Source organism: Amblyomma americanum, chromosome 4 (assembly GCF_052857255.1).
Source record: "Amblyomma americanum isolate KBUSLIRL-KWMA chromosome 4, ASM5285725v1, whole genome shotgun sequence".
Classification (NCBI taxonomy): domain Eukaryota; kingdom Metazoa; phylum Arthropoda; class Arachnida; order Ixodida; family Ixodidae; genus Amblyomma; species Amblyomma americanum.
This window is the reverse complement of record NC_135500.1, coordinates 83,713,684-83,740,434: the sequence shown is the minus strand read 5'-3', so window position 1 is coordinate 83,740,434 and position 26,751 is coordinate 83,713,684. Positions and strand designations below refer to the sequence as shown.

General features: G+C 47.1%; 1 long non-coding RNA gene across 1 annotated transcript; it reads left to right on the top strand.

Annotated features, from left to right (window-relative positions):
- Positions 1–11,751: 11,751 nt before the first annotated feature.
- Positions 11,752–25,247, top strand: LOC144128105 (uncharacterized). The gene is made up of 2 exons (XR_013313689.1): positions 11,752–11,936; positions 24,753–25,247. It is a non-coding gene; the product is annotated as an uncharacterized LOC144128105 (long non-coding RNA).
- The last annotated feature ends 1,504 nt before the right edge of the window (positions 25,248–26,751 follow it).

Genomic DNA, 26,751 nt, shown 5'->3' with positions numbered 1-26,751 from the left:
AAGGCAAGATAACCGCTGGTCCTTAAGGGTAACGGAGTGGATTCCAAGAGAAAGTAAGCGTAGCAGGGGGCGGCAGAAAGTTAGGTGGGCGGATGAGATTAAGAAGTTTGCAGGCAAAGGGTGGATGCAGCTGGCAAAGGATAGGGTTAATTGGAGAGACATGGGAGAGGCCTTTGCCCTGCAGTGGGTGTAGTAAGGCTGATGATGATGATCTCTCCCATTGTGGGCAGAGCATGGCTGTGAATGCGAGGAACAGGTCGAGACAGGTAAAATGGTGCACCAAAGGACTCTTCGGCAGCTGCCCTTTGCACTCGTTCCTGAAAGTTGGTGGTAGCCTCTGGGGCTTCAGGTTCACTGAAATTAAGGGGCATCACCTTCTCTTCTTTAATAAAAAGAATAGAATGGAAGGCGATTTCCTCACATTCCTTTTGTTGGCAGAGCAGGAAATTAAAAGGCTGTCTGTGAAGAATTATTGGTTTCAACTTTCAAAATTCCAGAAAAACTGACTTACAAGAAGTTGCTTTCCGACAAACACCCTCGTTCGCACACTGATTTTCACTTCCTGCTCTATCCACAACCGGGGTTAGCGTGAAGAGAGATTAGTCAGTCGCCCACCATTGTAATCCTTTCAGAAATGCAGAGGGGTATTCACCTTAATCTTTGCAAAACGTGAACTCAAGACGATTCCCATCAGTTTTGGAAAACGGGAAAACACCGCCGCGAGGAGAGGCGCAACCGGTCTGGCCGGGCCGGCGGAGGCTGACGCGCTCGGAGCGAAATCGACACACGCTACAAGTTGCCGCTGGCGTGGTCGGGGTGCGCCGAAGCCGCCGAACGCGTCGGCGGTAACGCGCCGTTGGAGTGTAGAGGGTATCGCTATGGCCAACGTGACGTCGCCGTAGCGCGCGCGCGCGTTACGTCGGAGTATAAAGGCGTCCCGCGTACTACCGCGAGGGTCCAGCTTGACATCGCTGAGGGTGCTCACCGATTAAAAACAACTTGCTTCAAGGACGCGCTCATACAACTGCCCTCATCCGACGTGCTTTACAAACAACGTTCGTCACGGCACCGGCCATCTTAAGGCTGTAAGTAAAATAATGTGCCACCTCGTATTTGAGCAATGAAGAAACACAAAAAGCTTGATCCGTGCAAGTTATGATCAGCAACTGTGGGAGGATATAAACAGGAAAGCTTCCATAAAGAGCTTTTTCTTTTTATAAGACATCTGGTTGTAACTTACACATAGAAAAAAGATGTCTTTTTGATCAACTAGAACTGCCACGGTTCAGAGTTTACATCTTAAGAAAAAAGAAAACTGCATTTTTCAGTACAAAAAAAAACCGCTAGTATGGACATATTGCGCAAGTGCAAACAATGCCGCACTATTCTTTTGGCCTCCAACATTTCAATTACTGAACCCAAAGTTCTCTCTAGGAGAAATCCCGGGAAACATTTTTTCCGCCATATTTGGCATAAAAAACGAAACACACTTCTTATCACTGACAAAAAAAAGTAAAAAAGGTACCACTTTGACGAAACATACTAAACGTCTCGCAGCAGGTATTTCAAGGCTGCAAAGTTATTCCAAGCCTGCCGAGAAGGGGTAAAATTCGAAGATAACCCTCCCTTACCCCCTTCTTACACCTTTTTGCGTGGACACAGCGATGCCACGCACAGCTAAGCGCGGGAGCTCGGGTCCGTCTTCACATACTGCTCACTATCATCCCCCTTCGGGGATGTCTCTGCTGATGCTCGGGAACCGTTATCCGCAAGCGACTGCGACGACTGATGCTGGCTGCAAAGCACTGAGCGCCAGTCTGGGTCCCACCGGCACTTCTCGTTCAGTCCTCGCGCGTCCTGTAATGTCAGCAATAATCGATTTCAGGTCAATTTTGTCGAAACTACACTAATTGTCCATTTGGGTTCGCTAAACCCTGTGAATTTTCTCCGCAATCACCGAAATTTAACGCACGGACACTGCGGACTCATAGGCCTATCGGGGACAGGGATCGTCATCACTTGGAGAGCGAGAGTGGGTGATCAAGTGTGCGCATTATTTTTAGTTACTGATTATTTAGAACAAGTTCTCATTAAAAGGCACAATCAATAAAATAAGATAGAAGTTTTAAGAACATTTAATTCTGAAAATAATTTTTTGAGCCTCGGCGCACTGCTGTTGAGAATACACACTCGTCTTGCCTAGCCTTGTCGGACAAAGTGGAGCGAGTTCACCAAACTCACTACGGGGAAAGTTCTGCAGCGAGTGTCGCTAAAGCTAATCCTGTGACACTACGCGAATGACACTTTAGGCGAATGTCACTTGTTGGAAGTGACACTAAATGCGCCCGTGTCACAGGGGTATTAATTTGAAGCTCCTAAACGGAAGTCGCGCATGCGCCAATCTCATCTCAATCTTATCAAAACGAAACGGCGATGACGATATGATGAACCGCAGCACAACAGATTTTTGTCGGAGGGTAGCGAAGGCAGCTAGCGTTTCTGCTGTAAAGCTGACTGCAGAGAAAGCTTTACTGTGGAGGTGGAAAAATATGTCTGTGAATTTCGTTATTCATGAGCTTTGTATTTAATTTAATTGGATTCATTTTTTATCTTGATTTCCTCAGTGGTAGTCACTCTAAACCTCTTCTTTTGCAAAAGAAATATTTTGTAAAAAAAAGGGAAATTTTGAATTCAGAAGCGGGAAAAGCTTATGAAAAATGTGGCAGCACTGCGCCCATGTAAACAGTGTTTTATCGCAGCGGCCGCAGCGTTAACTCGCTCCGCCGCAACACTATCGCTGCCATGTAGCAATTTTTTCTTCGAGGGAACTATTGCGCTGGACACTGAGCCGCGCACGCGCTGGAAGCTTGAGTCATAGAATATTCAGCTGACGCGGGGCAATGTTAACCGCTTCCTGAAAATGATGCTAGGTTTTTATGGCGCAAGTGCACGTAAGGCCATAGAGCGCAAAACACGGTTTTTGGTCGACTCAAGCTAAAATAGGTACAGATGATAAAATCAAAACCACGTGTATAGGGCCTAAGAGTAGTGAGCAAGTGCATGATTACCGTGTTTGAAGAGGGTTCCTAAATATCTGGTGCAATGCCTTCAAGTGATGTATAGCGCCTAAAATTGTCTTAAAGGGGCCACGACAGGTTACCTCACGGTATTTCCTTTTTGTGCTCTATCCTATAGTCAGACGGTTCCTCTACCTGTTCTAAACAAAATTAAGCGCAGTAAACGCATAATTTAAAGCAAATATAATGAATTAAAATCGTGGGCTTCAAGCTCCGCCCACCAGCGGCGACCGCCATTTTGAAATGCATTCAGTGACGTCAGAAGAGAAGAGAGGCCGCTGCGCCGTGTGCTACAAGTTTCCGCGTCCTGCTTGCATACCACGTGAGGACGGCGCGCCGCCAGGAACCTTGCAGTTGTCATCGGACAAAGCAGTCAGAATGTCGTAATCCGACCAGTCTCTTGATGACTCGCAGAGTGAGACCGCAACCCCGAGATAGGCGCCACAATTCGATTTCGATCCGAGTGCGTCGGAATCGAGCGACGACCACGACCAACAAGAGAGCGATGCAGACAATGATGTTCGCAACGACCTTGGCCTCGCGAGAGACGCCGTGGAAGTTCCTCCGCTATGGTGAGTGTAACGGCTATCGAAATATATCGCAGCGCGATCATAATTTGTGCCGCTGGCCGGTTACAAATTAGTAGCAAGCCCTCGTGTGTTTAACACGAGTTATAGTCTCCAACGTGCCCGACCGTGTTCGCCTCGTGGACAAATGCAACTGTTCGAACACTGTTGTCACAATTCTCTGCACGTTATATTAGCGCGGGCAGGAACATCGAAGCACCCTACGTTTACCACTCTGTACTGCTGCGAAGTTTTGTGCGTGCCACACGCAGTTTTCGTGCATGCGGCCCAGGCTGCAGTTTGATATCCGCTTCGCACATCGAGTCATGCCTTCGCATGTCCGTGCGAAGTGCGTGATAATAGCATGCAATCGACCGCCGAATCGCGGCATATGCCTCGTTGATAGACAAACATAACCTGACGCCCATTTATCTTAGTACAGTAGAAGTGAATGTGCCGTCAGGGGCCTCTTTGCGGAAATCAAGTATGCGTGAACAAGTGATTGCGAGGTCATCAAATCAGTGCGAATTACGAACGCTTTAAGCGCAAGTGTCAATAACATATATGCAACTCTTCCACGACACAGCACAATACACGCGTACCCACGCTCCGCAAACTTCTTTACTTTGATAATGCATCAAGCATACATTTAAAATTATGCTGCGTTGTGCTGCTTGGATTCCTAACCATCATGTACTATTTTGCAGCAGGTGTCACTGTGGCAACTGTCGTTTAATGCAAACGGCTGTAGAAAATGTTTGCTGCCACAGTGTAACCGTGCGCCTAAAGCTGGAGGGCAGACGCTGCGTCGCCAGCCACCCCACTTTTCTAAGAGGATGTATAAGCAAGCGTGCTCTGGAAATTGCATACCTCAGTATGATGCGCCTCAACCGTGCACTGAACTATACAGCAGATATACGCCGGTAAGTCATGCAACAGATGCATAAATTCCCTGTGCGGTACAAATAGCCTGCATTTACATATATTTGCTTTCTGTTGCGTTTTCTTTGCAGGAAGTACAGGAACACTGAATACCACTGGGCAAGAGGAACCGAAAACCTCTACCAAGTTGTGTGGTACTGAAAATTAGAAGTTCCTTCCCTTCGGAGCATTATACAGGCTTCAGATATGCTGAATTCTAAAGAAAATAAAGCAAGCCACAAACTCAAAACCAGTGAACAGCAGTATACATATATTCTGACATGTTGACAAGGTAGCAGGTATTGAGCATTGCACACGCAGTGGTACAGTGAAAGCAAACCACGAGAAATACTTCCTAGTAGGGTACATAATGTTCCATGATATGACCATAGCTGCCAGACTGCCAAAAAAGAAAAATTCAACACTTCACTGATAGCCAACTCTGATCCCAAAAAACACGAAACCACCTCAAAATCTCCCAGAAATATCCAATCAGGACATTTGGAATGTCCCCAGGAGGTTCTCATTTTTCCCAAAGACGTCCAAAAAACGTCCCCACAAATAGCCGTGTCCAAAAAGTTGTGCGTCCCAGGGACAGCCCCAAAAGGTTAATGCTAGATTTCTGGGTTCTGGCTCAATAAAATTATTTCTTCTTTTTCATGCAGACTTCAGGCATCTAAGCGCACATATGTGCCAAATTTCAGGCACATGCTTACGTTACAGGCGGTGTAATACATTTGTCAACTCGCGTGAATGCTTGCTGGCTAGGCCATTCAGACTTACCTGTTTACATGAAATGTGCTTTAACAAGGTAAAAATTTGGGCTGGTTGGTACGTGCATGATCTTGTGACGGGAGTAGCGCAGCACGAGACAAAGACACGACGCTGAATAACAACCAGATTTTTAATGCACGTTCGTCGAATCTCGCTCGTATAAGAAGGAAAAAAAAGCATGAAAAACACATAAGATGTACACGTGGTGAAATATTAAGACATCGCACGCAGATAATCAATTTCTCTGTCACGAAGCGCTATTGAAGGTATGCAGACGCATAGGTCGCTCTTTGGTCGGATTTTGAAGGCTTCTTCATCTCCCTGGTCCATTGATCAAAATACGACGGGATGACCATTGTGTTGATAAGCTGCGGAGCGCATTCATGCTCTCTGCAATATTTTGCTAACTCACTGCATATGGCTCCCTTTAGGGATCTTTTGTGCTCTGGAAGCCGTTTATTCAAACAGCGCCCTGTTTGACCAATGTATGTGCGTCCGCATGACAGAGGTATTTCATAAACCCCGCTTTTCACACATTTCACATGTTTTTTCGGGTGTTTTTTCTTGCATTGATTTTTTTCTTTGCTCGTTGTTGACTTTGGCGCACAGGCTTCTTAACTTGTTGGGTGCTGACATGAGCACTTTTACACCAGCTTTTGCTCTTACCCTTTTGAGACTGTGGGAAATGCCATTAATGCAAGCAATGACCGCGTACGGCTTTCTTTATTCTGATGTGGTTGTGACATATTTTCTGCCTCTTGGTGCTTGCAGAATCCCTTCTGCGACACTGGATAGCAGTCTCGTCGGGCAACCTGCTGCTTTCAGCCGACGGTTCTGGGTGTCAAAACTGCCTTGAACCTCATGATGACAGGATCTCGTCAATGCGGCTCTCATTGCTGTTTTTTTTTCTACCCCCGCTTGATGATCTTGGAGTACGCAAATGTGTAGGAGAGCAGTCCGTTCTAGCTTCGTGGTCCGTACCGCCAGCATATGTGAGCGCCTAGAAAGGCTAGCGTCGTCAAGATATCACATAACGTTGTTTTCTGGGAGTTCACTTGTTATTTCTAGTCCTAGTTCTTCTAGTCCTTAGCAAAAGTAGCAATGAGAGCCGCATTGACGAGATCCTGTCATCATGAAGTTCTAGGAAGTTTTGACGCCCAGAACAGTCGGCTGAAAGCAGCAGTTTACCCGGCGGCACTGCTATCCAGTGTCGCAGATGGGATTCTGCAAGCACTTAAGAGGCAGAAAATATGTCACACCACATCAGAAGAAAGGAAGCCGTACGAGGTCATTCGTTACATTAATGGCATTTCCCACAGTCTCAAAAAGGTAAGCGCAAGAGCTGGTGTAAAAGTGCTCATGTCAGCACCCAACAAATTAAGAAGCCTGTGCGCCAAAGTCAACAGTGAGCAAAGAAAAATCAATGCAATAAAAAGCACTGGAAAAGAAAATGTGAAATGTCTGAATAGCGGGGTTTAGAAAATACGTCTGTCATGCGGACGCACCTATATTGGTCAAACAGGGCACTGTTTGAATGAATGGCGTCGAGAGCACAAAATGTTCCTAAAGGGCGCCATGAGCAGTGAATTAGCAAAACATTGCAGAGAGCATGAATGCGCTCCGCAGTTTATCAACACAATGGTCATCCCGTCGTATTTTAATCAACGGCCCAGGGAGATTGAAGAAGCCTTCAACATCGGGCAAAAGAGCGACGTATATGCGTCAGCATACTTTCGATAGCGTTTCGTGATAGGGAAATTGGTTATCTGCGTGCGTTGTCCTAATCTTTCACCATGTGTACAGTCATAAAATTTATGAGCGTGAACACGGGAAAGCGTGCCGAACTGTACAATCAGCGCAGTCTAGCGCACGCTGGCAGTAATTTCGCGAACGAGATATTCGCGGCTAAGGCTGTTAGATTAGCGGATGCACTCCCTGCCACCAATGCGGTCTGTTGTCCCTTCTAGACCCGCAATCTGCTGCGTTAGCTATCTGCAATACGTGGTGATAAAAGGTCAAGAAAGGCGCACTGATATGAATCCTACATGCCGAGCGCGTAACGATAAGAATACTGACGTGCTGTCCAACTCTGGAGTTTTTGTGCTTTTGTTTACAGCGCAGCTCTTATGCGCCCGTCCTTTGGTTTAACCGCGCCGCCGTCGGCGTTCCCGGTGTAACCGAGCGAAAGGGCCCGTGCAGCTAAAAACGGCCGAAAGAAGAGCTCTGCGTCGCTCGCTGGTTGAGACGTTTGTGATTGGTTGAATTTCTTGATCATAAAATAAAACACACATGCTTTGATAACGCTGATACAGTTTTGCGTATAAAAACATTCCTTGAGCGGTTTTCTTTCACTTCTTCGGGAGCCACACCATGGCGCGTGTACCCGACGAAGAGCGACGGCACATCATTGACCTAGCGTTGAAAGAATACAGCCAACGGTCTATTGCGGCCATGACCGGCCGACCGCTCAAGACTGTCAACGGAATATGTCAAGCCTATAAGACAGAAGGAAGAATCGGCGATGCTCCACACCGGCGCCGACCAAGAGCAACGACGGAAGAGGAAGATCAATTGATCATTGCGGCTGTGGCAGACGATCCTTTCCAGACAGCGAATGAAATCATGGAAAATACCGGAGTCAATGCCCACCCAGCCACTGTGCGGAACCGGCTGAAAGAAGCGGGCTTGCACAGTCGCGTCGCCGCACAGAAGCCCTTCCTCAACAGTACGCACAAGACCAAGCGACTCCAGTTTGCAGAACAACACGCGTCCTGGACGTCTGAGGAGTGGAAAAGAGTAATATTTACAGATGAATCCACCTTTTCCACCAAACAAGCCCAAAGGAAGAGTCTGGCGGCTAGAAAACGAGAGGTGATGCTTGCATTTGTATTTTATTTCCCGTTGAGTAGTCTCAATAGAATTATCCTAAATGTAGGAGGAGGAAGAGGAGAAAAGCTTCACGCAATCAATGGCTTCTTAATTAACGATGTCGACTGCAGCTCGAAATTGAAATCTTCGGCTGCAAATGCTAGAATGAGGTTAGTCTTCGCCAGTCTCATTCAAGAAGCTTTATATCCTCTTTGCACATTTGTGCTTATTGTCCGTGCGCGCACTCTTTATTTGCAGGCACCATCCGACCAATATTCAAAGCGTAGCCGCAAGCGGCCGCACAACAGTAAATACCTGGGGAGCCTTCTCGCATCTCGGACTGGGGCCGCTGGTCCGTATCGAGGGCCACTTGACATCCGCCCGTTACAGCGAACTTCTAAAGGACGTTATGTTGCCTTACGCTCGCCAAGGACCCTTTCCCAACGGCAGTTTCATCTTTCAACAGGACCTTTCCCCTATACACACGTCTCGCCGTGTCAAGGAGCTGCTGGAAGACGAAAGTGTAGAGGTCCTGCAGTGGGCTCCAAAAAGTCCTGACCTGAATATTATAGAGAATGTTTGGGGGCGGATGAAGCAACGCTTGGTGCGGCGTCCACTTCAAAGTACTACGAATGCTGACGGCCTTTGGCAAGCGGTGCAAGAAGAATGGGAGCGGCTCCGTGAAGATGGCGCATTTGTTGCCTCCCTCTACTCTTCTTTACCGAAGAGGATGGCTGATGTCATTCGCCTAAAAGGCTGTGCTACTCGCTACTAGAAGCAGGCGAAAATGTTCAGTTACCTTAAGTGCAGGATGCTTTCCACCGTTCTCACTGTAGTGCGAGTAGCAGTTGTTGTTGTTGTTGTTGTTAGCCTATCAAAAGATGGCACATACCCACACTGGGGGATCGGCCAAGAATCGGGTGGCTATTCAACTGAACTCAGTTAACAAAAAGGAAAAGCACGTGGGAGCATAACACCGGTGAATTTTTCGTCATGAACAGAAAAGGGGTGAGTGTTTTGATTTTAAAATTTGAAGAATAATAATAGAGTGATTAAATATTACTGATTTAGTCAAAATGTAATAATTGATAGAAAAGAAAAGGTTGAAACACTTAGCAAGGCAGTCGGTGAGATTCTATCAGGAAATTTTGAACAGCGGTGCAAACAGATCTGTGGCTGAACCCAAATGTGGTGGCGCCAAATGACAGCAAGAGCGGGCTGCTCAAACTAAGGCCAAGATGCTGCAAGGGCTCCTCCAGCAACCTTTTTCTCAGTGAGTTGAATCGGCGACAATACAGCCAAAAATGTTCAATGGATTGATTTTTGCTAAATTCTTCTTTCTCCTCCACTCTCAATAAAATGATTCTCCAAACCGCAAACTGTGCAGTGCTTGTGTTTTGTCTTTGACATACAGTCAGTAGTGTTTTACTTGAAAACATATCTGTATATATAAAATATATTCACACATAAGAGAACGAAAAACGTGAGCGTCTTTGCAGACTTAGCTTATGGTCAATTTTTCACACAACTGAGGCCACTAGAATGCGAAATATTGAGAGAAGCAGCAATGGCATTCCTCGAGATGTCAAAACGTATCTTTAGTTGTAGTAGTGCATGACTGTTGAAGGCGCCACCTCGATGAAACCACTGGTAAAGGTTATTTTAAAACGTAATTTTATTATTTTCTTTTCGCACCCGGAAAGTCGATCTGCAATTATACGGTACCGTACTCCACTGTTGAGAATATCTGAGCGGCGTTGAAATGGTAATAACATCAAAATGACAGTATGCATAGGTTTCCTTGCCATTGGTTACAAATTCGCACGTCCAAGATCCAGGCACTCCTTTTGGAAAGGAACACATGTTGCTTTAGCGGCTGGGAACCCGCATCAGATTATCGCTTTGGGAAAGTGACAGCCGCTTAGTGCCCGCGCCTTTGTTATCAGTTATACGTTATCGCTGTGCGAAGTAGACAGTGAGCGGGAGCTGGCTGGGAGTGCATCCGCTGATCTAACAGCCTTAGCCGCGAATATCTCGTTCGCGAAGTTACTGCCAGCGTGCGCTAGACTGCGCTGATTGCACAGTTCGGCACGCTTTCCCGTGTTCACGCTCATAAATTTTATGACTGTGCATCTTAGGCATTTGTCATGCTTCTGTCATTCACTTATTGCTCGAGCGAGATGTATATATTCGATCGAACGTGGATTAAAAATCTGGTTGTTAGTCAGCGTTGATTCCCGCCTCCCTCTTCTTTGGTGCTGCACTGCTCCCGCCACAAGAACATGAAATGTGCTAGAATTTTACGCACAAAGGAAATATTAATTCAAGAAGTCGCCCGATCCCTCCCATATAACAGGAAATAGCAGCGCAATACAGATGTAATTTCAGTTTATTAGATGTGCTCTTTGCATTTAAATGAATACAAACAGGAGCGCATATGTATGCACCATTTAACACGTACACAATGTACGGAGCACTATGACACCAGCAAATAATAATGGCCAAAATTTTCTATAGCTCTGAGAAATCTGAAAAAAAATGGAGCAATAAAAACATAATACAGGCTGAAAGTTGATGCACCTTAAGCAAACATACTAAAGGGTACAAAAGCATATATGCACACACAAAAGCAAACGCATGTAAAGAGCAACCTGGGCGCCAAAAGAAAAGACGATATGGGCGTACGATACAGATACGCGGTTTCAGGTTACGGATATTCTTCAGGGTGAAACCTCCCTCTCGCAAGAGAATCGGAGTAATCTTGAGCGTGTTATCAAAACAAGAAAAAAATTAATTATACTAGCCGAAAATAAAAACGAGCAGATACCACATACCTTGACGACGTTGCCAACAGAAACCCGGGAATGAAATAAAATGCTGCAACTATATATATGAGTTCAACGCAGCCTTCTGCCCGGCGCCTTCTCACGGCACAGCGAACGCTCAAACATACGCATTACATCCTCGTTAAACCCCCGTTTTATTTTATTTTTTTGCGCCTAAGTGTGGAGATAAGACTGCTTGGAGCCGGATGGAAAGGAGGACGTCTTGAGGTAGGAGCCCTGGCTCGCCGCACCCATGGTAGAGCAGACCACGCGTGCGGCACAATACGGCGTTGGAGGCGAGATCAAGGTGATCAAGGCACAAGTAATCCGGTGGGGGTGGGTTGGGAGTCAGCGACGCGAACACAACACAAACTATACCGCTGCGACAGGACGGCAATGAAGGTAGAGCAGGACGGAAGCGACGGTGGTGATCGGACGCCCCCTTATCTGCTTTGTTTTCGCCTTACAGATTTCAACGACGAACCCTGCTGCGCTGGCCTCAAGACAGCACTAAGTGTGACGTCACAGACTTTTGCGCCCCCGCGCTTCTACCGGCTGTAAACGGGTCACACGGACGGCAGCGACGGTGGTGATCGGACGCCCCCTTATCTGCTTTGTTTTCGCCTTACAGGTTGGTGAAAAATCTACTTTTCTACTTGCCATTTTTTCTTTCACCACCGCTGCTGCTGCCGTGTTGCTCACTGCTGCCTTGTTGCTTGCCGCTGCCTTGTTGCTCGCTGCTGCCTTGTTTTCTACCGTGCTATCAGTTGTAGTGTTAGGAGAAAGATTTTCCGAATTTAAGCCTGTATGCTGCACAAGCTATACCAAGGCTAACATGCCGGAGACATGCCCTTCCTGCGAAGAATGTCTGCCAAATGACGGACTCGCCATCAAGTGCGCCGAATGTGAGTACACCTACCATCTTGGCAATTGCTCTGGTGTTTCTGCGTCAACATATAAGGGAAAAGGCGAGAAAGGTCGCAAAACGTGGCGATGTCCAGACTGTCGCAAAACAAACGCAGGAAGCTCGGGCACACCCAGTACGCAGCCTGACCTTACTGGCTGTTTAGCAGGCATGTAAAAAACTTGATGCTCTTGCTGGCCTGCCTGACCAAGTCGATGAAGTGAAGAAGTCTATTGAACTAATGTAAAAAAAACGCGATGATATACTTGAGCAACAGGTAAAACATGAGAAAGAAATCTGTACCTTAAAGAAACGTGTCAGTGCACTTGAGACCAGAGTCGACGCTGGTGATGTTGAGTCATTGAAAATGACTGTAAACGACCTTGAGTGGCGAAACAGAAAGCTGAACCTTGAGGTGCACGGCATACCGGTGACAAATGATGAGAATCTGATGGAAAAGGTAAATGACGTAGCAAAATCTGCGGATTTGCCAGAGCTTACTTTGAATGACGTCAATGTTGTGCACAGACTTCCTTCAAAGCCAGGAAAGGTGCCTGGGATCATTGTACGGTTCTCAAAGCTCTCAACTCGTGACATGTGGTTTCAGAAGCGTACAGCTTTAAGAGATGCTCACTCGGATGTATCTGTCAGCGAAAACATGTCGCGTCAAAGCCGTGAGCTGTTGCACTATGCAAAGGCTTGGGCAGGTGAAAATGATTACCAGTACGCTTGGCACCGGAATGGGAAAGTGTTCGTTAGAAGGAAACAACATGATCCTGCGATTGTCATTCATTGTCCAGCAGATTTGGACCAGTTGTAAAGCCAGTAATGTGTGGCAATACGCGGCACTCTTTTTCCAATGGCTCTTTCTACTGATCTAGTTAATCTTTCTGACATCAATAGTTTCATTAAGCCTGATAATCTTCATTGTTGCTCTTGCATTCATGTTAATCTCAGATCTGGTCGAAATAAGCAAGAAGAACTTGACTGTTTTTTCAGAGAAGTGGAAACTTGTTTTAATGTTATGTTTTCTGAAACATGGTTTACTTGTGAAGGTGACGTCTATGTGATTCCGACATACAAGTGTTTCTATATGAACCGATCCATAAGAAGGGGAGGTGGTGTTTCAATGTTAGTTTCGAATCTAATGGAATCAGAAATGTTGCCTGAATTTTGTTCTATTACACCCCATTACGAAGTCCTGGCAGTCAAGTCTGGCACAAGGATATTTTGTGTCTGCTATCGTCCACCGGGTAGCAGTTCTGCTGAGCTCTTTTTATTTCTTGATTCATTCCTAGAATTTGTTAACGTGAACCAATATGAGTTAATTTTAGGTGGCGATTTTAACATTGACATGCTGGCCAACAATAACACAACAATCGAGTTCAATACTTTACTTAACGTTCACTCCTGTGTAAATGTCATTATGTCACCTACACGGATTACGGCAGAATCAGAAACACTTTTAGATCTTTTCATAACAAACTCCAAAACAGAAAGCTTGAAATCAGGCACCATTGCTTATGCTCTGAGTGATCACGTGCCAATATTCATATCTGTTAATCTCTCTCCGAATTCTCAACGACAACCCGACCAAATGTCATTTTATCGCGTTATAAATCATCACACGTTATGCGAGTTCAAGGAACGCTTATCTATTGTTAACTGGGAACATGTTTTTGAGGAAAGCGACCCTGACGAAGCATACGAAAATTTTTTTAGAGATTCTTACTGACATTTATAATGCTTCCTTTCCGCTGAAGAAATTCTCCCAGTCAAAGAAAAGTAAGAAACCATGGGTCGACGAGGACATGTTGCAGTTGATAAGAAAACGAGATAAACTTTACAGACTGTTTTTACAAAATAGATGTCCTGAAGCGCCGAAAACATTCAAAAAATTTAGGAACTTCGTCACAAAGCAACTTCGCGTTGCTAAAAAGCAATATATTTATAACCGATTTAATTCAACTGGTGGACAGTCTGAAAAAGTTTGGAAGGTTTTAAAATCTATCTTCAGTAATTCTTCCGAGCCGACCACAAAAAGTATTCATGAAGGGATTGAATTAAAAGGTTCTGATCTAGCAGATGCCTTTAATGACTATTTCCTTTCCTTTGCCGACACGTCAAGCGGCGACGTAAATCTGTCCTATATGAGTGCCCGAAATGGTGAAACAATATTTCTAACACCGGTTACAGTAAATGAAGTAATTACAGAATTGTTAGCGCTTAATAATAGTAAAGCCACAGATGCGTCAGGTTTTCAGATACAGCCCATAAAATTTACCATCGACATTCTTGCACCTTGCCTCACCCATATCTTCAACCTATCCTTGGTTTCCGGTGTTTTTCCGCGTCTTATGCAAAGGGCAAAAGTGACAGTAGTGTATAAAAAAGGAAACCAAAATGAAATGGGAAACTATCGCCCGATATCAATCTTACTTGTGTTTTCTAAATGCCTCGAAAAAGTTATTCTTAAACGGCTATCCTGCTTCACTGAAAGATGTAACATTATCACTACCACTCAATATGGGTTTCGTAAATATAGATCGACTGAGTTAGCTCTCCTTGCTCAGAAAGAATTCATACTAAAACATTTTGAAGCAAAACCATGGTACTTGGATTATTTTTAGATTTTTCAAAGGCATTTGACCTTGTTAATCACTCTGTGCTGCTCAAAAAATTAGATCACTACGGCATTAGAGGCATAGCCCATATGCTGATTTCCTCATACTTCCGACATAGATCTCTGTTAGTATTGCCGGTGAATGCTCCCAGTTGAAAGCGGTAGCTTCTGGTGTTCCACAAGGGAGCATTTTGGGTCCGTTTCTTTTTGTTCTCTATATCAATGATATTGTTCGCATCGATAGCACTGCTAAGTACATAATTTACGCAGATGACACTAGTGTGTTTTTTTCGGGTACTTCAACGGTTGATCTCGCAAATCAAGCTAATAAAACCTTAAAAGAAATAAATACTTGGACTGCTGATAATCACTTAAGAATTAAGGTTAGTAAAACTGCAGCCGTTATGTTTCACCCACGTCACAAACACTTTGAACTTCCTCTAATTGAATTAAACAATACCAGAATAGAATTTGTGCAGACTGTGAAAACTCTAGGCGTTTACTTTGCAGCAGATATGTCGTGGAATGACCATATTAATTACGTCGTTAAGAAACTTTCCAGAACAGTTGGTATCATGCGCCGCCATTGCTTTAATTTTCCTACGTCAGTCAACATGTTACTTTATCACTCTCTGTTCTTTTCCATAGCCAAATACGGATGTATGGTGTGGGCAACAACAGCCGAAAATATTAACAAACTCAGTCTTACAAAAACGTATTATACGCATTGCATGTAAAGTGCCGTATTTCTTCCACACTGCGAGCTTTTCCACCGACACAACGTTATTCCAATGAAATCCATGTATAAATATAGGCTGTGCCATAAATATAAACTCGCCATAATGAAAAATGATGACTCCTTACTTACACTTGCTGGGTTAGAGCAAAGCAGAACTGTGTATGATACCCGCGCAGCAGAGCTTTGGAATGTTAATACACTTCTGAACCAGTTGTACTGCCACAAGAATCTTGATGTCTCCAATATTTCTCTCAAAGAATTGCCCCAATTGTTCCTGTAGTTCTTTTTTCTTGCTATTACCATTTTGAGTGGATGTGTCAATTTTTGCTGTCCCTTATTTTCTCCTCTCTGCGTTTGCCTTTATAGGCTCTTGGACCTAAAGTAGTTCTTTTTTCCTTTACATGCAGAATGTACTGCATACTGAACGTACATGTGTCCTTCTATGTACTGAACATACGTGTTTTTTTTTTCCTTACATTTTGTTTGATGTCCTTTACTGCCGCCGTCAATGCTGCACTGTAAGAGGAAGCCAGGACCTTTCAAGCTGTCTATACAGCTTTTTTCCTGGCTGTCCTCGCAACACCTAGTTGCGGAAATAAATAAACCTTCAAACCTTAATCCATGGGAACTCGCAGCAAGAGTCTGGTGGGCTTCCGAAGATCTCTCCCGCCTATGACCGCAGTGGATGGCCACGCTGCCACCAACAACACGCCACAGTCGTCGGAGGCGCTGAGGGATGCAGAGTGCGCGCTAGGAGTCGTCCATTGCCTTGAAATCCGCTGCCGCGAAAGACCCTGTAAGAGCGCCATTATGGTGTATGGCCGTGAAGCTGCGCAAAATACTTGCGATGCGCCGCGCACCGCTGCACCAGTTCCAAAAGGAATTATGTGGGCACGCCGAGGTGCGCGGGAAAGCTGCCATGAATCCGCAGCTACGAAGTTCACGACAGCCCAGTGATGAGAGCAAGAGCTGCTGCGCGCTGGGGCTTGCGCGCGAGCGGCTAGGGGCTGCGCGAATACGTGTGTGCAAGATGGCTTCCGTCCAGCGAGGAAGCCGGGCGAGCGACGGCAGGCCCATTACTGCGCCTCTGCTAGACAGTGGCGCAACGAGGACTGCTGGTAGTTGGAGATGCCTGCAGGGACCGCCGCACAGTGCTGAAGTTGCAAACACTATTGAAGACGGCCACGTTGGTGACCGCCGCTCCCGGCGATGCGATGAAAAGGCAGACCACCGTCGCCTGCCTGCCTGCAGCATGGAGCCGACGGCCCACGAGAGAGATGCGGAGTGAACTGCTCTTCCTTCGGCTATTCGAACAAAACTGTCTGATCTCTCAAAATGGCGAGTGCAAGTGCAAAACCTTCTCTCCCCTTAGCTTTTGGCACGAGGAAGAGAGAAAAGGGAGCGAGGAGTCCATTTGTATTTTTTGTTAAACAGCATTGGTCCCAAAAACGTTCTCCCGGTTACCTTTCCTGGGACCAAAATGCTATGATTTGTTTTTGTTTCTGCTTAAGACCCTTGAAAAAACGTTTCTAGGACATTAGTGGGCGCACTTCCCTTTTGCTTGCGTTTCTATGTCCTGCCTCTACGGCCTGGAAATGTTCGATAAATGTTGTACTGGGACAGGGACATTCCATCCTTTCTGGGAGCTTCTGGGAAGGTACGTCGTTTGCTGGGATGTCACACATGGAAAAGCACTACAAGTGTGAGTACACCACAAGAGGTCACTATTGAGTGAACCAGCACATGATAAAAGTAATCCCTCCACAGTACACACAATCACTGTGGCCAGAATTTACAGTACCGTTTACAATGACAAGTCTATGGTAAATGTTTGTCCAAAAACTACACTGCTACTCATTATAATTACAAAAAGGCTTGATCACAGATTCAACGAAAGTCAAGGTTAATTATCTACATTGTTAAGATGGAGTGAAATGGCATACATGGTGTAGAAGAGATGTGATGAAAGCACTGCATGTTTCGAACAGATGTCTTCAATAGGCTGCTTTTGCTGAGCAAGTGAGGTTTTACAGATTCCTTGGTCAGCAGAGAAGAAATAACTTGCAACAGCAAGGAAATGGTTCAAGAAAATACAAAGACCCTAGTAGGTTTTTGTTGAAAGGAACACAGCATCGTGCAGCATGCTTTCCTTCCTATCTTATGCCATGTCGGTCCTGCTGCCTGAAGTATGTCGACCCCTCACGAGTTCTCGCTACTGCAGTACAGTATTGCTTTCTTGAAAATTTGAAAATCAAATAGCACAGTGGCAATACAAGAAGAATAAACACTAAGTGAGACCTAGTACATTTAATGCTCTTTATTGGGGAACAGGCAGTTGTCAGCTTTGTCTGCATGCAACATTACCAGAAGTTGTCATATGCATAATAGGCCCTGCATGCCACAACAAAATATGTACAGTAATAACCCTGCAGTAAATATCTATAATGCTACTCTTTTTTATCCATCTTTGCATATGGAAACAGGTGTTATGCATTATTTTTGTTCGCAGCCCTTGTTACTGCCTTCAGAAATAAATGGGGAGCTTTTAGCAATAGGAAACTGTGCAGGGGACAAGATAAAGAAAAGAAGCAGTTGGCAAGAACACAGAAGCACAGGTTGTCTTGGGCAACCAAGGCCGGCACAAAAGCAAGCTGCTTAATAAGAAATTGGGAGGATCGGGCTGTCGCTTGAAACGCTACTTGATGGGACAACCCGAAGGCAATGATGGTGTGGTGCCTGGCAGGGCTGGGCAGTATGGAAGCACACTACAGTGGCCTGCATTCCTTCCTTGAGAAAATGATCTCAGACCAAACCTCTGCGTCGATGGGTCAGTGATTTGTTTCACCATGGCATTACTCAAATCTGCTTCGTGCGGATTTTTTTGGTTCCTCTGCTAACGCAGTGTCCCAAGAGAGAAAGTATGTGTGCGTCTCATGCGAAGAAACACCTTTATGAGGCTGTGAGATCATTTAAAACTGGGTTTCGCCCTCAAGAAACGTAGCGAGGGTTACACTTGTCCAAAGCGTGCTCGTCCCATCTGCTTCTTTTCTGTGTCTTATCCCCCGCGCAGTTTGTGTTTTTAAAATCATGTCATAACTAGCCATCGTACATTCCTTCTTTTAGGCTTGCAAGGTACAGTACGGCAGCACAACCGGAATTCATTCAATAAATGATGCGCATGGAATAAACACAGAAAAATGCTCAAACGTACATATTGTTACGAGGCCCAAGGCGAAGACGCCGCAAGTACGACCCAAGCACAGCACACAGGCCGAGAGCACAGGGCCCGCACAGACCACAGAACACCCAAGCCCAGAGCACGAGCACCACCGAGACACTTCGTTCATTTCGTCTTCACGAAGAATATCCGTGGAATGGCCCCGGTCGCAAAAACACCGTGTCGGTGTTCATTAGGGCGTGTCAGGGGATGGCGAGAGGTATAGCTTGAGGCAAGAGATATGGAGGCACTGAGCTGCGCGGGAGGTGTTCCCCGGGAAGGCCGGGGCGATCTCGTAGGCCACCGCGGTTAAATGGCGGAGCACACGGTATTGGCCAACATACGGGGACAGAAGTTTTTTGCAAAGCCCGAAGCGGCGAGATGGCGCCAGGGGTGAAAGTGACCATGCGATGACGGCGGTCGTAGTGGTCCTGCTGCGAGGCCTGCGATGCTAGTAGTCGGGATCGCGCCAGTTGGCGGGCACGGTCGCCCCGAGCAAATGCGTCATGTGCATATTGAGAAGTGGGAGAAGAATATGCGGAAGCAGCGTGTCCAAAGGTAATTGCGGCTCGCGGCCGTACAAAAGACAGCACGGTGAGTAACCGGCAGTGTCATGACGGGAAGAGTTGTAGGCGAAAGTCATGTATGGAAGGCCGATATCCCAGTCCCGATGGATAGCGGAAACGTACACTGCGAGCATATCCGTGAGAGTGCGGTTGAGGCGCTCTGTGAGACCGTTTGTTTGGGGATGATTGGCAGTGGTCAGCTTATGTTTAGTTGAGCAGGAATGGAGAATGTCGTCGACAACTTTAGACAGAAAGCAGCGGCAGCGGTCGGTGAGAAGTTGGCCGGGTGCACCATTACGTAGGATGAGGTCGTACAGAAGAAAGTCAGCAACATCGGTAGCAGTACAGGTGGGGAGGGCCAGCGTGATTGCAGAGCGAGTGGCATAGTCCATAGCAACTGCAACCCATTAGTTTCCGGAAGTGGACTCGGGCACTGGCACTGGTCGCAGGCAATAAACATAGCGGCGTACAGACTAGCAAAGGCGGGACCAAAAGAAGGGACAACGCACGCGGGCGTAAGTACGCGAGACACCAAGATGTCTAGCAGTGGGGAGGTCATGGAGCTCGTGGAGTACATCGGTGTGCAGGTGTTTGGGCACAACGAGCAGGAGGTCGCGGCCAGTGGGGTTGAGGCTTCGGCGGTATAGTGTGTCGTGATGCAGCCCAAACCGGCACAGAGCAGAGTCACATGGGTAGGATTGAAGGTGGTCAATAATAGAGTGCAGCTCGCGATTCCGTCTGTGCTCATCACCAACGTGAGCAATAGCAGACACCGAGAACAGGTCGGCGGCGCAGGTAGTGCCTGGATGGTCAGAAGGGTAAAGGGATATCGGGAGAGGCAATCAGCATCGGTATGTAGCCGACCGGACTAATAGGCCACTGTGTACTCGCAGTATTCTAGGCGTAAGGCCCAGCGACCTAGCCAGCAAGTAGGATATTTCAGAGAGGTGAACCAGCAGTGCACTGTGGTCTGTGACAAACGTAAAAGGGCGGCTGTATAAATACGAGCGAAATTTTCCAACGACCCACACGAGGGCTAAGCACTTGCATTCCGTGACGGAGTAATTGCGCTCTGGTGTAGAGAGGAGGCGGCTGGCATAGATGATGACAAGGTCAGACTCAGATTGGCATTGAGAAAGGACAGCGACGATTCCATCACTGCTGGCGTCAGTGCGGACTTCAATGGAAGCGGCCACGTCGAAGTGTGCCAAGACTGGAGAGGTGGTGGGCTTCGAGACTAGTGGTGCAAAGGCGTTTTCTTGAAAGGTTCCCATGTGAAAGTCATGTCCTTTTCCAGCAGATCACTGAGGGGGTCGGTCGGCACTGTCTGCAAAGCCTGGCACGAATCGACAGAAGTAGAAGCACAGCCCCAGGAAGCCTCGCACGTCGTTGCAGGAACTTGGCATCGGGAAGTCTTGCACGGCGCAGATCTTAGCTGGATCAGGATGAACACCCATGGCATCGACATGGCCCAAAATTGTGATCTGATGACGCAAGAAATGGCATTTGGAAGAGTTGAGCTGCAGGCTGGCATGACGGAAAAGTGAAAGAATCTTGAAAAGGTCATCGAGGTGAGAGGAGAAGCTTGGGGAGACGACAAAAACGTCGTCAAGGTAGCAGAGGCATGTGCACCATTTGAATCGTGCAGAAGGGCGTCCATCATACGCCCGAAGGCAGCCGGTGCGTTACATAAGCCAAAAGGCATAATTGATAAAGCCCATCAAGTTTCACAAACGCGGTCTTCTCACGGTCCTGATCATTCACTGCTATCTGTTAATAGTCAGAGCGAAGATCTATAGAGGAGAAGCATTTTGCACTGTACAGGCAATCAAGGATGTCGCTGATGCGCGGGAGGGCGTACACGTTCTTTTTGGTTATCTTGTTCAGGTGACGATAGTCAACGCTAAAATGCCATGAGCCATCTTTTTTCATCACAAGAACGACTGGCGAGGCCCAGGGGCTGTAAGAGGGTTCGTTAATGTTTTTAACAAGCGTCTTCGTAACCACCTCGTTGATGACCTGACACAGTGTGGGAGACTTGGTATGGTCGACGACAGATAGAAGCATCCCCGGTGTTGATGCGGTGCTTCACAGCGAGAGCTTGGCCCAGCGGGCTTTTATTATGATCGAAAATGTCTGAAAAAGTTTCGAGAAGGCCTCGAAGCTGTGCAGTCTTGGAGGGACACAGGTGGGAGGGCATCATGGTCGCAAAGACGTCCGTAAAAAGAGAAATAGGCTGGGGATGGGCTGCGGGGTCATGAGAAGGGGCGGTGTCGAATGTAGCGACTTAGCACAGTGCCAGGGGGGAGATCATAGCAACGTAAATGCCGGATGGGAGAATTTGAGGAGAGAAGCCAAAGTTGAGGAATGGCAGAGACAGTGCGTTCACCTTGACGGAGATGATGGTATAGGGCAGGGCAATGTTTCGGGTTAACAGGAGGTCGGTACTAGGCGCAACGAAGTAGTTGCCATCGGGAACTGGGGAAGAGGGTGTCAATGCAGCGAAGGAGGCGCCTTGAGATGGCAAGCGAGCATAGTCTGCACCGGACAATCAGATAGAGGGATCTACGTGCTCGGAACCGAGTTGGGGGAGCTCGAGTTGGAAGACACCATGCGAGCAGTAGATCTGAGCTGAATGGTCGAAGAGGAAATTCATGCTGAGAATGAGGTCGTGGGCGCAGGTGGACAAAATGATGAACTGAACCGGGTACTGTCGCTGGCAACAGTGATGCGAGCAGTACATAGTCTGTCGACAGCAGGTGCGCCTCCATCTGAAACGCGCACGAGGGACCTTGCAGGTGTGAGCACTTTGCGGGGGCGACGGACGGCGAAGGGCAGAACTCCTGACAGATACGTGCGCACCGGTGTGAAATGAGGGTGCACACAAGAAAACCGTCGACTGTGATGTCCAGTAAATTCGGTCGGGTGGTCAACAGAGAATTTCTGGTCAGGGGTCATTGATGCAGCGTCACCTCCGGGAACTGCATCAGCTAGTTTTCCAAAGTGGAGCGGACGTGGGGGGCAGCTGCTGAAAGACGGGGTGGTGAGCGGTGGCCTTGAGGTGACAGAGAGCGGGAATTGTGGAAGGAGGGTGCAGGATAGTCTGGCTGGAAGCGTGGCGAGAAACGGCGCTGAGGGTCAGGTCGGTAGTTGGAGAAGCCGTTACGGGGAGGCGGAAACCATGGGCTGCGGCAATGACATGAAATATGGCCAACGCAGGAACACTGAAAGGAGATGGGTCTGTCGTCAGCCGTGTGCAATTCCGTCAGATTGCGGTAACGGAGCATGGAGTAGTAGGTTGGGCGGAAAGCAGGGGGAGGTGGCTGGCGGACGGCTGGGTGGCCACCAATGGAACACACCTGTGGAGAAAGATCCATGTTTGGCAGTTCTTGCTCCATGACAGCCTGAATTAGCGACACGATGGGCAGCATCGTATCAGGGACGTGTGGTGGGGAGATCACAAGTGCGAGGGCCTCCAGTTTAGTTGGACTATCCGCGTAACTGATTTGGTGATGGGAAGCGCGTCCGAGGGCACGCGAGAGGAGGTCGCTGGTCCTCGCAGGAAGGTGTCGCGGCCATCTTAGGAAGGCGGGAAAATGGCTACGGAATGCGGCGGCCTTTCACTTCTTCAAAGCGATGGCAATCTTTAATGATGGAGTCAACAGTGATGCATTCTTTGCAAACAAGCAAATTGAAAGCATCGTCTGCAATATGCCTTTAGCACGTGGCCCACCTTGTCTGTCTAACTTATGGCAGCGTCGACCTTGTGGCAAAGAGCCAAGATGTCCTGGCTGTAGGCCATGTAGCCTTCTGTCGAAGAGTGGGCTCGAGACGCAAGCTGTTTCTTGGCGGCGAGCTGCCGATCATCCGGCCTACCAAACAGCAGCTTCAACTTTTCTTTGAAGGTGTCCCAGCTTGTCAGGTCGTCCTCGTGGGTTTCGTACCACACTCGGGACGTGCCATTGAGGCAAAATATGGTGTTGGCGAGCATTAATGTAGGGTCCCACCTGTTACAGGTGCTGACGCGTTCGTAGAGCCTAGGCCAGTTTTATACATCCGTGCCGGACAAGGTGCCGAGGTCGCGAGGAGGAGCCACGACCACGAAAGGAGCGGTAGTAGGGCTCCTTGACTCGCCAGGTTGAGGCATGGTGGTAGACCCGGATGGTGGTGACGACCACTCCGAAGCTGCGTGGCGTGCTGAGCGTAAAATCGGCACCTCCAGCAAAGATGCTACATGGCCCAAGGCGAGGACGCCGCAAGAACGACCCGAGCACAGCGCACAGGCCGAGAGCATAGGGCCCGCACAGACCACAGGGCGCCCAAGCCCAGAACACGCGAACCACCGAGACACATCGTTCACCCCGTCTTCACTAAGAATATCCGTGGCAATATCGTTACGGGGCAAAAGACGGTCACCGCACGTAGAAAAACACAACACAAGGCACAAGCACAAGGCGTACAAGAAACACAAGGCACAGGCTGCTGCGATGGATTCGGCCAGCGATGGATTCCAGACATGACCACAAGGAGTTAGTAGCAGCAGAGCCAGCTGCCAATGACGACGACACCGAAGAGCATTAGAGTTGAACTCCTGCCTCGCGCTGGTGCTTGGTGCGAGTCTATTGTGGCTGGCTCAAGGCAGCGCATCCAACCATCGTACAACTGCCAATAAATCAGCCGATGCTTCCTTCATGTCATCCTCACACTGATTGACGCGGCAAGCTGCTCAACATTTTTGCTAGTGGGGTGAAGACAGAACTGCCTTTAGTAGGCAAGATAGTGGCGACTACCCTAAGCTATACCAATGCCTGAGTTTTTGAACGAGGTCTTGAGTTGGCACTTGAGGATAGCTCTTTCTGCGAGGTGGTGGTGGGGATCTCATCACAACAATTGGCGCAAGTCTTTCCACAGTGTCGATGACGGCAACTGGGAGACTGCTCACATAGCCTGCAAAATTAGAGACAGTGTGCGAGAGCATATCTGGTTGAGATGATAAATGGGGCAAGTCTTTTTCTATATGGCAGGCAGACTGTCAAAGAAAATACAGACTTCATGACCTCACTGTGCTTCATGCAGACTGAAATAAAATACTAAATGTTAACTACGAACATGCATGTGATTACACCACCTATTCATTATCATAAGCTGTGCAGTATTGATTAGCACAACATGCTTCAGGACCTTACTTCAGATTACAGCACCCAAATTTTAAGACGCCAGTTCCATACTCACTTCCCTTCGCTATATCTCAACATTGTAAAGAACACACACAGCAGATTTTCATCTGCATCGTGTTTTGAGCAGTACACTAATTCAAAACGTCATTGCAATCTGATTGCAATGCAGATGAAATGCATCTTGCTAGACCTGTATGGACAGAGGTTCTTTGGTTAGAAGTGAATATTTCGAAATGTGTCTGCCATAAAAAGGTTGAATGGCAAAACAGGCATTTTCAAAATCATGTATTCAAGGCTATTACATGAAAAAGAAGAAACACTGCATTGAAGCTACGTCCCTCATTGAAGCTGTGTCGACTTTTCTGCAAAAAATGCCGTTGAAAATTGAGGGAGTTGACCTACTTGTACATGCACAGCTGACGTATTTGTGGGTTGTGGGACGTATTTGTGGAACCTCCAACTTCTGGTCCTAACTATTATTGTGTTGTTGCGCAGGTTCTGATTTTCAGCGGCAACTCAATGGACACCTGCTAAGTGTAAGCACTGTGCGCCTGTGTGCCCCCACGCATCAGGTGTCTGAAGAGGGGCGCGCCATCTACATATGCATCATTCTAGCTCCCTGTCATGCTCACGGCGCATACGCCTAGAAAGTGTCTGTAGCGACCCATGCAGCAGGCACTAGCGAAATGCCGAAGAGGCCGATGTTCCCCAGCACATGCTCGAGAGAACACTCGCAACCTTGGCCAAGGCTGGACGCTGCCTCCAACAGTTCGCTACTGTCTACTCTTTGGCAGCCCTCAATAAATGTGGCCGTGCGCGCAGTCGCCTTCCTAGGCGACCTGCACACGTCCATGGCGTCGGGGCTTTGCCCGCGAGCCCACCACAGTGCCATCCTGGAGGTGGTATGCTGAAGCCAAGCCACACGAAGCAAGCGCTCCAAAAACGTTACTTGCTTGCGACAAATACTCCGAGAGTTCAAGTACAAAACATTTCAATGTAATCAAATATTGAATACTTTACTATTTTGCCGAATATTTGAACTAATCGAGTATTTGCACAGGCCTCTATCCCCTTCTGAAAATCAGATAGACTCAAGGCATATCCGCCTCCAAGCTAAGACATCAGAATTCAAAAACATACCATAAGTAGGGTCTTCTTTCAAAGGCAGGACCACAGGCTCGCCACCTCGTGCCTTCGGATGCTTTCGCTTCCATAGTAGACTTCCTGCAGCTGTCCTGCGCTAACTCGTCTGGCTGTTTTCATTAAAGTGTAACGCAGCAATGTACGACCTGTAAGAAACACCAATTTAGCAATAACAGTGACAACTGATCACGCCAGTGTGGTAACTGATCGAGGCCTATAATTATCACATTACCTGGCAGCCATGACACATAAGAGAATGATGTGCACTTTGGTGCAAAATGGATGACAGGCATGAAATGTCTGCACATTGTAGGTTTGTGCCTTCCCCGAGAGCTGCTTCATGTCCTTCAGGAGCCTTGGACAAGTGACAATTCCAGCTATCTGGTCATGTGCATCTGTGCCGAAAATAATAATGTAGCTATACTGCATAATGGTATTCAGCACACACACAGTGCAGCAGTAATACCTGGTCATTTAATTTTACATCTGCCCTGCTGAAACACTTCTCCACATAATGCTGGTTATCAAAACCCTGTTACCTATGTACGAACAACCTAATTGCCAGTGAGCACAACTGACTAAAAAGTTTGGTACAAGTTAAGGTGCACATTACACATAGCGTTATGTAAACAGCTGGTGATCAGTTCCGAAATGCTGTAATATTTTCTTTTTTCAGAATTCCTCGCATGCTTTATGCTAACATTATACAGGGTGTACAGGCTAACTTCAGCCAAGGGTTAAATGGTAAAATATTTGTGGTAGGCTAGGGAAACCACTTACATACACCTACCAACTGGCTTGCGCATCATAGGCAATTTTTTGTTTTGCATTCGTGCGCCACGATTGTGCTAGTCCCGTGAGTTTTTGTGTGTTTCGCAGGCTTTCTTTGCAGCTCAGAAAAAGGATACACGTGAGGCTTCCTTCCTCACAAATAAATAGAATGGGGCTTTCTGAAGGTGCTCTCTAACTTTGCCATTCACATTTGTTGCATATTGTCAATACTTATGCATTTAGAAAAATGATCTTAATTGCAAATTAAGTGCAAAAATTTCCCATGATGCGCCAGCCAGTTGGTAGGTGTATGTAAGTGGTTTCCCTGGCCTACCTCAAATATCTTATTTTTTAACCCTTGGCTATAGTTAGCTTGGACACCCTGTATACACTATACTCCATTTCATACATCAGGTGCAACCCTTTTAAAGCTAGAACTTATTTGCGCTGCCTACATCTGCAACCAAAAAACAGTACGTTCCTTGTGGTCAGCGAAAAAGTAATAAATGCTTCGCCTGCAGGCTTATTGCATGATACATTTGTCACGAACTTGATTAAATGCGCTGTTATTGCTAACAGC